Source organism: Terrapene carolina, unplaced genomic scaffold (genome assembly GCF_002925995.2).
Source record: "Terrapene carolina triunguis isolate 2854851 unplaced genomic scaffold, T_m_triunguis-2.0 Scaffold147, whole genome shotgun sequence".
NCBI classification, from domain to species: Eukaryota; Metazoa; Chordata; order Testudines; family Emydidae; genus Terrapene; species Terrapene triunguis.
The window spans coordinates 6992221-7005744 of record NW_020664498.1 but is presented as its reverse complement, the minus strand read 5'-3'; positions in this window follow the sequence as shown (position 1 = coordinate 7005744).

The window sequence follows — 13524 nt, the reverse complement described above, 5'->3', positions numbered from 1 at the left end:
CCCCAAACTCCCTCCCAGAGCCTGCACCCTCTGAACCCTTCCCACTCCCAAACTCCCTCCCAGAGCCTGCACCCCTCACCCCCTTCTATGCCCCCACCCCCAGCCCAGAGCCTGCACCCAAACTCCTTCCCAGAGCCTGCACCCCTCACCCCCTCCTGCACACCCACCCCCTGCCCCAGCCTGGAGCCTGCACCCAGCATCCGAACTCCATTCCTTAGGTAGGTGGGGGGCGGAGTTGGGGGGGGCGGGTTCTGGGCACCACCAAAATTTCTACAAACCTGCCACCCATGCGCGGAGCAGCATGTTTGGCTCTGCGCGGGCAAAACAGATAGATAAAAAGTATGATAAGGAATATGATACCTCTACATGTCTGGGAGAATTACATACTTAATGCTGTCAAAGTAGTGTTTGCTAACAAAGCCTATATATTCTACCTTCCTGAAACAACAAATCTATTGTAATTAGTAAGCTTCAGGGACTGATGTAGAAGCATGTTCTTGCAAGCTGGAACATTTAAAATGTAAGGAAGGAATCTGACATGTACAATAACAAGTTAATGCAAATATTTTGTAACCAAGTTTAAAATACAACCCCAAATCTCCAGGAACTAGCTGATATGGAACTCACCCAAGTGTAACAAGCTGAAAGGGTGTTTATTTCAGCCCTGTTTGTTGGGATTGAAATAAATTGCAAGATCAGTGTCCACAAAGCTCATTTGAAGTATCCACCATGCTACTTAAGGCGGTTATTTTCCTCATTAGCCTCAGTAAAGGCCAAATCTTTAGAGGTGCAGCGTACCTTCAATTTCCATTGACTTCAACAGAAGCTGAGGGTGCCTATTGCTTTGCAAGATGAATCGTTAAAAAATGGAAAACATTTACCAAACAAATGTCTCACACAACTGCAGACTGCCCATGGGATGTTATACAAAGGTGACAAGGTTTTATCTAAAATACTAGTAAACAGGGCACTGGACTGGGACTCAGATACCCAGTTTGTTGTCCCTGATCTGCCACTGACCTGCAGTGTGACCATGGGCAAGACACCTCACTTCCCTGTGCCTCTACTTCACCTCCGGCCATTTGTCTACCTTGTCTATTCAGTTTTTCAGCAAAAGGACTGCCTAGCACAATGGGGCCCTGAGTGGAATTAACACAATACAAATAAGTGCCTCAGTCCAGCCGTAACTTTTTGCTATATATTTTAAGTAATAACTACTAAAAAAGAAATACAGGAGCATTAGCACTGTGTTCTCGCTCACACATTCCCAGAGAGTATATTTTCCTTTGGTGAAAATTCCTTCCATTTACCAGCAGGATAGCCAAACAGCCCCTTTCAATCAAAGGGAGCCGCCCCACTAGAGAAGTGCCATAGACTGACTTGCTATCCAGGTATTAGTGGTGTTTTCTTAGGCTTTAAATCAGAGGAACCCTTTAATTTTCTGACCTTAGTGACAACTTTATTGAAGTTATTTATGAAAAATAACTAGAGACACAGATGGTTGTGCTCAAAGAGGCTTCTCTCCTATGATTAAGGATGAAGTTATTGAGAGGGACTAATACAGTTTAGCCAACAGACCGAGGGCCAGATCCTCCAATCCATTAAGTCCACTTTGCACTGCTCCTGAGCCAGATGTCCCCCCACACTCTCAGTATAAGTGGAGGGAGGAGGTATGACAGGCCAGCACAGAGCAGAATTTATGATGGTGGCCTGAGTTAGACCTGCTCCCTTGCAGCTCTAATTTGCACCAGGGCCAAGTGGTTCGGCATTAGGGAGTGACAGTTGAGACTCCATCCCTACATCTTTTCAGATGAGTACTGAATTCCCAAACAGATTGTTGAACAGCCGATCTCAATGTCTGCTCCAGACGAGCACCCCAAAAACATCCCTACAGCATTTGAGATGCAGACTAACTAGCGTGTTATATGGGAATTAGAGAGAAATCTCAGATACATTTGAAGGTCATCAAATACCTCCCTAACAACCTGACCCGCAGGCAGATTTAATTTACTTCATGGGAAAAGATACTGTTGTTGGTGCTCAGTTCTGGGCTGCCTGTTTCAACTGGAAAACTTGTCTTCTTGTTGTAATAAAGAAAAAAAAAATCAGCACTAGCTGAGGCAAGCTCAATGTTCTTTTTGCAGAATCAGGAGGATCAAACGGCTGGGCTCCACCCAACTCATTCCTTCACTGCGATTCGCCTTCTGAATAGAGAGTACCCTCCGGGATTCACAATTGTCTATGCACAAGTTAATAATGTGATATGTGCTAAAGAATGCAATGTGAGAGATTGGCATTCATAGCACAACGCCTACCTAGATCTCAGTAGTAAGAGCAGAGCGGCCGCCACAGTGCTGCTAACACACAGGTGTTGGGAAGGTTGCATGTTTGGCTGTCAATGTCTTCTACAACTTCTATACCTCAGCTCTCCGTATTAATAGTCATGATTTCCTGAACCACTGTTAGGACAGCAATAACTTGACTTCATTATAACTTTTATATAGCATCCCAGTCATTCTTTGTGTGTTGCCCAACATAACACTTATTTAATATGTACATATAAATATAGCACTATGACTAGTGAGTACTGTTAATCCTTTTAAAGTCTGTTACAGTAAACTGTTCAGTATGACCGGTTGAAAATTTTCAGACAAAAGTTTTTTTCCCCATGGAAAACTGGGCTTTTGATTAAATGAGAATTTTCATGAAAACTGTCTGCTTTCCTTGAAATGTTTTTGATTATTTGTTGGAAAACAGTTTTTTTTTCTGGTTGATAGTGGGTATTGGCTGAACATTTTTGGTTTTCATTATTTTAAAATGAAAAGTCAAAGTTTTCTGCTAAAAATTTTGATGAAGACAAAAGAATTTGATAGTTTTTGTCAAAATTTTGGTCAGGAAAAAAATTCCCGAGGAGCTCTACTGCTCGGAATAGTGTTACTGAATGATATATTTGCTCTGTAATAGACAAAATGGTGAAATTATGCAGCAAAGGTCTTTCAAATTGGCTGTTTCAGTCCAAAAAACTTATAATTCCTTTTATAACCAAAATCAAAAGCAGAAATCATAAATAAACACCAGGTTTTTATCAAAATAAGAGTTCAGTGTTTTAAGTCAAACCAAAAAATCAGTTCATTTATTATATAAAATATTTTCACAATTTAACTGGAAATAAGCCATTTAGGATAAGTTACAAACCCTAACATTTGTTTGGCTGACAAGGTGCATTCAAAATGATAAATGTTGTTAGTTACCTCCTTCGTTTTAGGAATAAGGCCTATTTTTTTGCTACCTGGGAACATTGGCTTAAAAAATCTTTAAGCGAACATTAAGGCACTGATTCAGTTTCAACAAGGTATATAAAGATTTGCCTAAGAGCTTGTCTACACAGGGAAATGGATTGTTGGCAGAACTATACCAGTATAACTATAGTGCTATGCTGGTATAATTCCCATGTGGACACTATTTGAGAATAAAAGTGACTTTTTCTAGTATAATTACTCCTTATTGTACTGGAATGAGGTTGCCTTTATCCTCAAATAAAGTGTCCACATGGGGAGTTATAGCAGCATAGCTATAGCTGTATAATCATAATTATACTGCTGTAGTTCTGCTGGTCAATTGCTGGTGTGGAGAAGCCCCAACTTTCAGTAAATGAGAAGACTCACGGACCGCAATGAGGCCACATGCTTAAACGTAGGCCCAGGCTTTAGTACCTTGCTGAATCAAGGCCTAAAGAAATAAACATAAGGCTATATTGCCCCCAGCTCTTACACAGGTGCCAGGGTATAGGTGGTACCTTCCTGGGCACAATCCCTCGCTGAGCTCCCCCTGGGATGAGGGTGCTTGGGCCCCAAGACAGGCCAGTGCTAGAATGGTACAATTTGGCCATAGCCTGTAGCTTCCTGAATTTCTCCCTCTATCTCCCCTCCCACCCCCACACACCTGATAATGTGGTGTAATGCACATGTTTTCAGTCAGCATGAGTTTGGGACGGCTGCATTACTCATAGGCGGCAAAGCCACAAGTGAACTATACAGGTCATCCCACACAAGTACTGATAATGGTTGATATTGCATCGCATATTTAGTATATGGCCTATATTATAGAAAGTTATTCTAGGAATGTTTCGGGAAGTTTTAAAACATTTTAATTAGACTATTTCTTGTATCCCTCTGCCTGCGAAGCCATGTGCCTCAGTTTTCATGAGGCCAATTGTACAAGGCTCAGAGAAAAGGAAAAAAATCAAGCTAAAAATATAATAAAAATAATAAAACTACTCAAATGATCTAAAACAGGGGTAGGGAACCTATGGCATATGTGCCGAAGGCGGCATGCGAGCTGATTTTCAGTGGCACTCACATTGCTCTGGTCCTGGCCACCGGTCCAGGGGGCTCTGCATTTTAATTTAATTTTAAATAAGCTGCTTAAACATTTTAAAAACCTTATTTACTTTACATACAACAATAGTTTAGTTATATATTATAGACTTATAGAAAGAGACCTTATAAAAACGTTAAAATGTATTACTGGCACGCGAAACCTTAAATTCGAGCGAATAAATGAAGATTTGGCACACCACTTCTGAAAGGTTGCCAACCCCTGATCTAAAATAACTTTCCTATAGCTAAAAATTCAATCTCTTGTTTCTAATGTCATCAAACTGCAGTTGATTTCAGTGACAGTTGCTGGGTGCTGAGAATTTTTAAAAACAATCAGACCATTTATTTAGGTGCTTAAATATGAGATTTTTAGGCACCTGTTTTTGCAAATATCAACTCTGCCACAATTTGAACCTGTGGTTTCCACCAGGCTGCTGTGGGTATTTCAAATCGATGATTGCATCACTAAGCCACCACCACTCCAAGGGATGCTGCATGGTGAGGGTTCTGGCATTGCCTCTTTAAAGAAAATAGCTGCATTGAAACATACTTGCATCTTAGATGATTGATAAATTACACAGATTCAGTCACTAGCCAGAACATGGACTCAGCACATCATTAGAAAGACACTGTGCTTGCAGCTGACATGGTTTTGGAACCTGATTCCGAGTAAGCTTTGCTGGTACAATAAAAGATCAAAGCAAGCAGAGCTAGTTAGATTGGCCCAGATCCACAAATCAATAGAAGTTAGGAGCCTACGTACCTTTGTGGATCTGGGCCTTTGTATGTGCCGGTCCTGTGCATACCTGGGTTTTATTTTCATGAACAAGTAGCCTGAGTTCAATTCTTAAAAGGGAGAAACAAGGACTGACCTAGGAAAACTCAGCCAGATAAAAGTTTTAATGTATTTTTGTTCTTTCTGTAAGAGGAAGGCAAGTTAAATATTGCTCTTGCAAGAGAAATGCCTTCACGTTGTGGTGTAGCACTTGGCATGATTAATTTACCCTGGCTCTCTAGCTACCAAGAAGGCTTTTCTGATTCTGAGCTGATAAGTGGTTAATCATCTTCATTACCAAGAAATTAAATAAATAGCATCTCTATTCAGAGTTTCTTCCAGTAAGTTATTTTGGTGCATCCTGGTCCAACAGTGTTACTTCCTCTTATTGATTCTATTCTTGATATCAGAAGCAGGGCTATTGTGATTGCAGCTAGAACTGTTTCAGTAGCTAAACATAGCACATGATGACATGTAGGACCTTAAGTTTCCTATTCACCCCAAATATTGGTTACCATGGACACAACATTTTGAAGATCACAAATTATTCAGTCAGTGGAGTTGCAAGGGTGTAGTCAAAGATAGAACTTGGCCCCCTATTTGTAAGTTATAAAACAATAAATCTGATATAAAAGAGGAAAGATATGGCTAATGTACAAAAAAAGCTTCTAAATTAGACTAGATAAAATTAAACCATTTAAACAGAGATTTAATGCATTAGAAAGGGTACTACCATGTACAGGTAGTTAAACGCTCTAACATATTTCTATAATACACTGAATAATTTATTTTTATTTTAAATAATTACTGTTATAGATTTTTTAAAATACCAATGTGAGCACAATGTCTGATAACAGTATGGCACAGACAGACTGAATGAAGTTGCACCAGCAAGGCTTTAGTTTCAAATGTTCAAACTTGCTGCCAGTTAGAGAGGTAGCACAGTCTGGGGCAATGATTCTCAGTCTCTGGGGAACAACCTGGAAATGGGTTGCATACCAGTCCTGATTGGCTGGTGGTTAGAAGTGTTTGGAAAAATTACGAAACATTTAACAGTTTAAAAAAATATTTTTTTTCTGTACATTTCCCCCCATTTTTACCACCAATGCTAATATAGTCCATGATGCAAAAGTTTGTTGGAGTGGGTAGACTGCAACCATTTTTTTTGCTATTTTGTGGATTATGGACCAAAAAGGTAGCACCTTCTATTTAGAGGGATGGGATCAGGGTTAGGACACAGTCAGGAGTTTCTGGGTTCTAAGCACACCTGTTACTCTAACTTGCTGTGTGGCCTTGGGAAAGTCACTTCATGGCTCTGCCTCCATCTCTGCAGCTGTAAAACAGGAACAATAATACCTAACATGCCCAACACACAGGGATATTCACAGATCTTACTTGTTTACTGTCTGTTCAGCACTTTGAACATATAAAGTGCTAAGTATTATTAATAATGGAAAGTAATATGCATGGAAAACCTTAACAGTGAATTTCTAATCTTTTGTCCCTTTTTTATTGTAAATCTTTTATAACTTGAAGGACAAATGGGAATAATCTGTAAAATGAAAGGTCAAGTGGTGCCTTCTAGACTTCCAGGTTGGGTGTCTCACTGTCACAGGCAACACAGGCCATGAGCTCAGTGGCTCAGCTGGTGAGCTCCCAATCCCCAGCATAATGCTGGGAATGAATGAAAAGGTAAGGGAACTCCTCATTACAATACAGTGACACTCAGCACTCCCTTCTCTAACAGTGATCTTCCACCTAACTCCACAAAATAGTCCACCTAAAATAGCAGTCCATCTAATTAAATAAAAGATTGTCATTAATAACATTTTCAGGCTTAAGTCACATGGAATGTCACAGGCCTCAAGTGCAGCAGAAGGAAGCAAGAGGCAAATCTGAAAAGTCAACTCTCTCCTCAATCTCACCTTCAGTGAGGGAGGAATATTGGGCTGAGCTAAGTGGCCACCTTGCTGGTCTCTGCCCCAGTGTTGAGATTTGGAAAGCCAATCCATTTCTGTGGTGAGGGGAAGCAGGCAGGGGAGGGCCATGTCCTCCACTTATTTCTCCTCAGTGAGGGACAACTGAGCCAGAGGAGACCATGTGCTTGCATGTCTATTCCAGCAGAGAGAAAAATCAGCTAGCCCCCTAGGGTCTTAGTGGGCCCAGAGAATGCTCTTGAAGGAAAGGATGGGCAGCACACATGATGGACTGGGTACCTCAAAGGGGGGAGGCTGTGAATTATTCAGGAGAACTTGTTTGTTTATTCTTTCGATTTATACCAGATGCTATTCCATAAGCAGCGAGCCCATTCAGTGTTCTGGGAGCCCCAACCACAATTAAAAGGGATCATTAGCCAGTGTAACAACAGACTTCACTTCATGATAGGTTAATCCCCCCCACAAAAGCTCCTAGCAAATAATAAAACTTCCCCTCCCCAAAACACAATGGGCTTAGGAGTAGGGCCAGCAGGTCAAAGAGCTCTAGGATCTAGCAGACTATTATGAGAGTTATGGAGTTGTAAGGCAGTCACGGAGAACACTGCTAGCAGCTCTCACATGTATACCAGGACGTTTTAGGTCAACTGACGGCACCTTGGGCAGAACAAGGGTGTCTTCCGGGGGAGGGTTCATGTGTCTCAAGGAGCATCGTGAATAGGGGGGTAGCTACATGAGATAGCTCAACACCGCAATCCAATTGTCTACAAGATGGGGAATTCGGGGAAGGTCAACTAATCATTGGCATCCTTCCCTTAAAACTCACTGAGAACAGGGCCTGCTCATAACTATCTGATGTACATATATCTAGAGCAAATATGATTAATTCATAGTCACCTATATCCACAGGTTCCTGCCCTAAGTCAGCTGCTTTGCTCACACCTTGCATTGCCTCTCCTCAGTGACTGATTCAGTGGATAATAAGGCAACAACTTCCGGCCTGCCAAGTCACCTCAGTTTGGTATTTAATGATCAATGGCATGAACTATCTTCAAGACTATCATGTTATTTGTCTTACATGTACTTCAGTAAACAAAGAACAGAAGAGTCAGATAGGGCTTGACTCACTTAGAATAACAACAGAGGTGTCGTGTGAAATGATTAGCATAAAGTACTGATGTACAAAGTACATTTTTGGGACAAGCTCCTCACCTCTGCTTCAGCCCCTTTATGCCGGGTGAACGGGTCAGAGTGGCACAAAAGGCCCTTAAAAGCCCTAGTTCTGCCTGGGGGATGATTCTCTCAGTGCACACACTGCAGAAGACGACCATAGCTTGCCCTCCAAGAGCAAGCCCTGGCATACAGAGCCTGCTGGGGGTAGGGATAGGAGGGTGCATATGAAGGTGCCTCATGAAGCACTGCAGAGATTCAGGGCAGCCCAGAGAGGCTGCTGTAACTTAGATAGGCCTACGGAGCTATCAAAGTTATCCTGGGGATCTCTGCAGTGGTCCAGGATCAGTGGGGCACAAAGGTGGCTTAAAACTGTCTTGGGTTGGGCCTCTTAGAGGTGCAGAAGAAAATCTCACCACTAATCTCTGTAAAGGCCTGATCTCAAAGGTACGGTACACCTGCAACTGCCACTGAAATCAATGGGAATTGCAACTGGTCAATACCACTCAGCGTTAGCCCCTACGTAGCCAAGATTCTGAATGTACAGTAGATTTAGATAGTGTGTGTCTATATTGCGATTAAACACCCATGGCTAGTCTATGTCAGCTGACTCGAGCTGCAGGGCTGCAAAATTGCACTGTAGACAATTGGGCTCAGACTGGACCCCAGGCCCTGGGACCATCTCCTCTTACGGGAAGCCAGAACCCAGGCTCCAGCCTGAGCCCGAATATCTACACCACATTAAACAGCCCAGTAGCCGGAGCCCTGAGAGGCCGAGTCAGCTGACACGGGCCAGCCACAGGTGTTTAACTGCAGTGAAGGTATACCCTTAGACAGAACAGAACACAGAGCATTACAGATGCATACCTATCCTCCAAAGCCTGCCCACTTCTTTTTAGTATAGATGAAGAGCTCACCACATTATTCCTGTTATTATGTAACAAAGAGTCCTTGTCTATGTTACAACCATCGCACTAGTTTATTAGACTAGAAAGAATTTTAAGAAGTCTTTTATCTCCTCCTGTATCCATGCGAAAAAGTAAAAAAATAAAATAAAATTCTAGCTTCATTCTCCTCTTTGACAAGGAAAATAGACTAGCTGGTTTCAGTTGTTTTTATACATTTCCGGTCAGTGTCAGTTCCAGCCTGCACCATAAATCTGCAGTGCCTGGGCTCCTGCGCTAATCTTAAGTAATTAAAACATTGTATCACTTTTCGGTTCTATAAATGCTCATTTATAGAATAGGGCCAAATTGGACGCCTGAGACTGTCCCTGTGAGGTATCAAGTAGTCGGATGCCCTGCTCAGCTCTGGGTCTCATGTGCCACAAGGCCACTAGGAAGACTAAGGCTTGTCTACATGGGGAATGTATTGGCATAACTATGCTGGTATAATTCCCTTTGTAGACAAGTTGTTAGGCATCCATCAAGTTTATTTAAAACACAGACCCTCCACGAAAGGAGGAGCTCTCCTGTACCAGGGCATGACCCACCACGATAGCCTTGTGTCCCAGTAACAAACACTGACATGGTTTATTACCCCCACGCCAGAGAACTAAGTCCCTTGCTTCAGCATCTAAGCCAAACAATCGTACTATCTCAGGCCTCGGACCTCTTCTGAATACGCCAGGTTTCCCTCCTTGAGGGCTCAGCGCCCTGCTGGCCCCATTGCAGCAGATAAGCATGGGGAGGATGCCTCTCTCTCATCCTGGCTTCAGCAGCCCACGGTACTTCTCCATCTCTAGATCAATGCAATTTGGGGTCACCTGCCTATACCACATATGGCTTGCCCCATAAAGGCTGGTGGGCCTGAGGCCAGCCAACCCTGATGACTAAAGAGGCACACCTGGGCTGGATCAGGCAATTCCCAATAAAGGTAGTAGGTGGTGTCAGTAAAGGTAGAAGAACAGAAAACTACAGGAAGTAAGAAAGGCTCCTGCAAAGACCACCCAATACCAGGGGTTTAGAAGCTGCATAGTGGAACTGACAGGAGAAGGAAGCCAAGGCCAGAGGGCTGAGACAGAGCCAAAAGAAGTGGGGACTGGTGGCTTCTGGTGGAGCAGACAGGAAGAGCTCTGTGTGTGGCAGAAGAACCAGGGCTGAGTATGAACTTGTGTGTTATGGACTTCAGTCTGGGGACTCTGAGGATTGTTTGTTTGAATCATTTCTATTATTAAACCATGTGTTATGCTTATAAGAAGCACACGGGATCTTTTTCAGGGAAAAAGGCAATATGCCGTATTTTATGAGAATACAGCAGTTAACATATGCTTTTCAGTCACTCATACACACACACACACACACACACACCGTGCACACAGTCCTGCCAGTTGATGTTTACAGTTACCAGTCCAGAGTCTGGATCAATCTAGTGCCCAGCCAGATTGATTGCAGAGGGGAGCCGGGCTCTGTCGGTCGCGATCCAATGTTCCTGGAGTTGTGGCAAGATGAACCCAAAGTCCCATGGCCAAGCACCCTGTTCTTATAGTCTTTTTTTCTCTGTTGAAGTCTATGGATTTTGCTGTGTCAGTTTGTGACTGGTTACTCCTTAATTGGTGTTATCTTTTGATGTTAACATTCCAAAACACCTCCAAGAGGGTCATCCTGTCCTGGTTTCGATTTAATCAATTGTCTTGTCTTTAGGGGTGCCAGTCTCCACCTCAGGGTCGTCAGTCTGCCCTTCCTCACTTACAGATGCGCGTTGATGGTTCTCTGGTGTCGTTAAGTTTCTTCACTACTCCTTCCTTGACCAGCTGACTTTAACAATGGCCTTCACACCTTGTCTTTTCCTGAAGCATGCATTCCTCACTCACACAAACAGTCTTTTACAGAGGTATACAGCAGTTTTTTTGTTGAGCAAGAAAGGCATTGTAAATTAAACCTTACTAAATCTTGTAATCAAAACAGTTCACATTGTGGCCCGGGCCTTCAACATTCCTCTAATCTCCTTAACATAGACACAATACAAGATCCTGTCTCTTACTTACTAAACCTTAAAACAAAGAAATGTATATTTAACTAGAGTGCCTAATTTATAATACATATAGGAAACCATAGTAGACATTATAACTTATCCTAAAATAAAAGAGTGACCATAATCAGTCACAAGGATTGTTCTGGTCTGTCCCTGCCTTAACATCAGTACAGACACTGGCAGTCTGTCAGATGCGTTTCTACCAATGTCCCAGAGGTTCATTCCTTTCTGCTATTCAAAAAGGGTGGCTGGCAGGATGATCAAATCATACATTAATTCTTATAGTACAAATATAAAATCCTGCTCCTACACATGCCTGGATGGGGGTGCTGTTAGTCACATAAGAGACTGGAGTTCTTAGAGGGCCTAAGAGGGCAGGATGCATGCCAAATGAGCTCTGGCCATGAGGAGCACTTAGTAAGTGACAACCCTGTCATCCCCTCTGTGAAGGGCTTGATCACAGAACCCCCCTTGGGAGCTGCCAACTGATGTGCCAAGACTACTTCTGCCCCTGCTTTCCTACCCTGTCAGCTTAGGACTTCAGTGCCCTGCCTGGTTTGAGCCAGACTCGCTAGCCCGCTGCAAACCCAGACCCAGGTCTGAACCACGTCCCCTAACAGCTGTAGGCTTGACTGAAAGCAGCTTACAGAAGTGTTCTTGTCTTTAACACTCAGATGCCCAACTCCCAGTGGGGTCTAAAACCAAATAAATCTGTTTTACCCTGTATAAACGTTCTTGAGGTCCAGCTTAAAGGTTAAAGGTTACAAGCAAAACAAAAAGCATTTGGGGTTAGCACAGAGGAGTCCCCAAGCCTTACAGAAAATAAAAAACCTAATTGTGTCTTTCTAGACATTTCCTAATCTACTTACATATTTGGATAGTTCTAGCTATAACCTGATGATTTCCATACCTGGCAAAAAGCTTTTTACAGCATAGTCATAGCCCTGACTTTGCTCTGTTCCCTCTCTCTGGAGAACAACAAACAGACACACAAAGGGAAAGCTTCCCCCCCCCCCCCGCCCCGCAAGTTTAAAAAGTTCTAGCCCTCCCATTGGCACTTTTGGTCAGGTGCCCACTCCTTTCCTTTTACCTATGGGCTTGTTAACCCTTTACAGGTAAAGCAAGTAGAGAACAACCACCAAGAGGGATTCCATAGCCAGCTGGCAGGCTGGGTGTCCATAAAAGGGAGTGTCCCCCTCTTCATTTATCACAAGCCCCTTCAACACTCTCCATAGCTTTTAGGAAGTATCTCCTGCTGCTTTTCTTGAAAAGCAGCTATTCAGAAGTGATTGCTTTTCTTGGAAGCCCTTCCTTCCATCATTTTCTTATAAACTGTTGTTACAGATATTGCAGCCACAGGCAGTATCTTTGGGGACCATATTGTATTCAGCTTATGAATGGCTTCTGTATCGCTGTGGGCCAGGAATTGCATGCAACTCTGGGGGAGGGTTACAACAGCTCCTCCAGGAGCCAAAAAACAATGAGGAGAGGGTGATTAAAGTGAATTACTTAGGTTGTAAACACCTACAGAGAGTTACCACCTCTGGGGTGTCTTGCATATCTTGGTTCAAATGGGGTTTTCCAGAGACCAAAAGGCAAAGAAAGGGCTTTCGATACAAAAAAAAAATATTTAAACTAACTCTGGGCCCACTTACTGATACAGCAAACAGAAAGGACCTTCTGTCCAGTCTCAACCCTTAGAAAGAGACTTTGACCTTCTAGGACCCCATAAGACTGACGAATGACCTCTCATAAGCTTTTAGCATGCTTACAGGAACATTTAGCAGTTTTATGTTTTCTCTGTAGTGTTTTCACCTGAAGAACAAATGTGCTTGCTTAAAAAGAGCTGTGTGTTAACCTGTAACTGCAGGCAATATACTGTTCATAGACCTCCGAGAGAAAGCAACACATAGGGTATGTCTACACTACGAAATTAGGTCGAATTAATAGAAGCCGGTTTTATAGAAATCGGTTGTATACAGCCGATTGTGTGTGTCCCCACATAAAATGCTCTAAGTGCTCTAGTCGGCGGACCGCGTCCACAGTACCGAGGCTAGCGTCGACTTCCGGAGCATTGCACTATGGGTAGCTATCCCACAGTTCCCGCAGTCTCCGCCGCCCATTGGAATTCTGGGTTGAGATCCCAATGCCCGAATGATGCAAAACAGTGTCGCGGGGGGTTCTGGGTACATGTCGTCAGGCCCCTCCCCCTCCGTCAGAGCAACGGCAGACAATAGATTCGCGCCTTTTTACCTGGGTTACCTGTGCAGACAACATACCACGGCAAGCATGG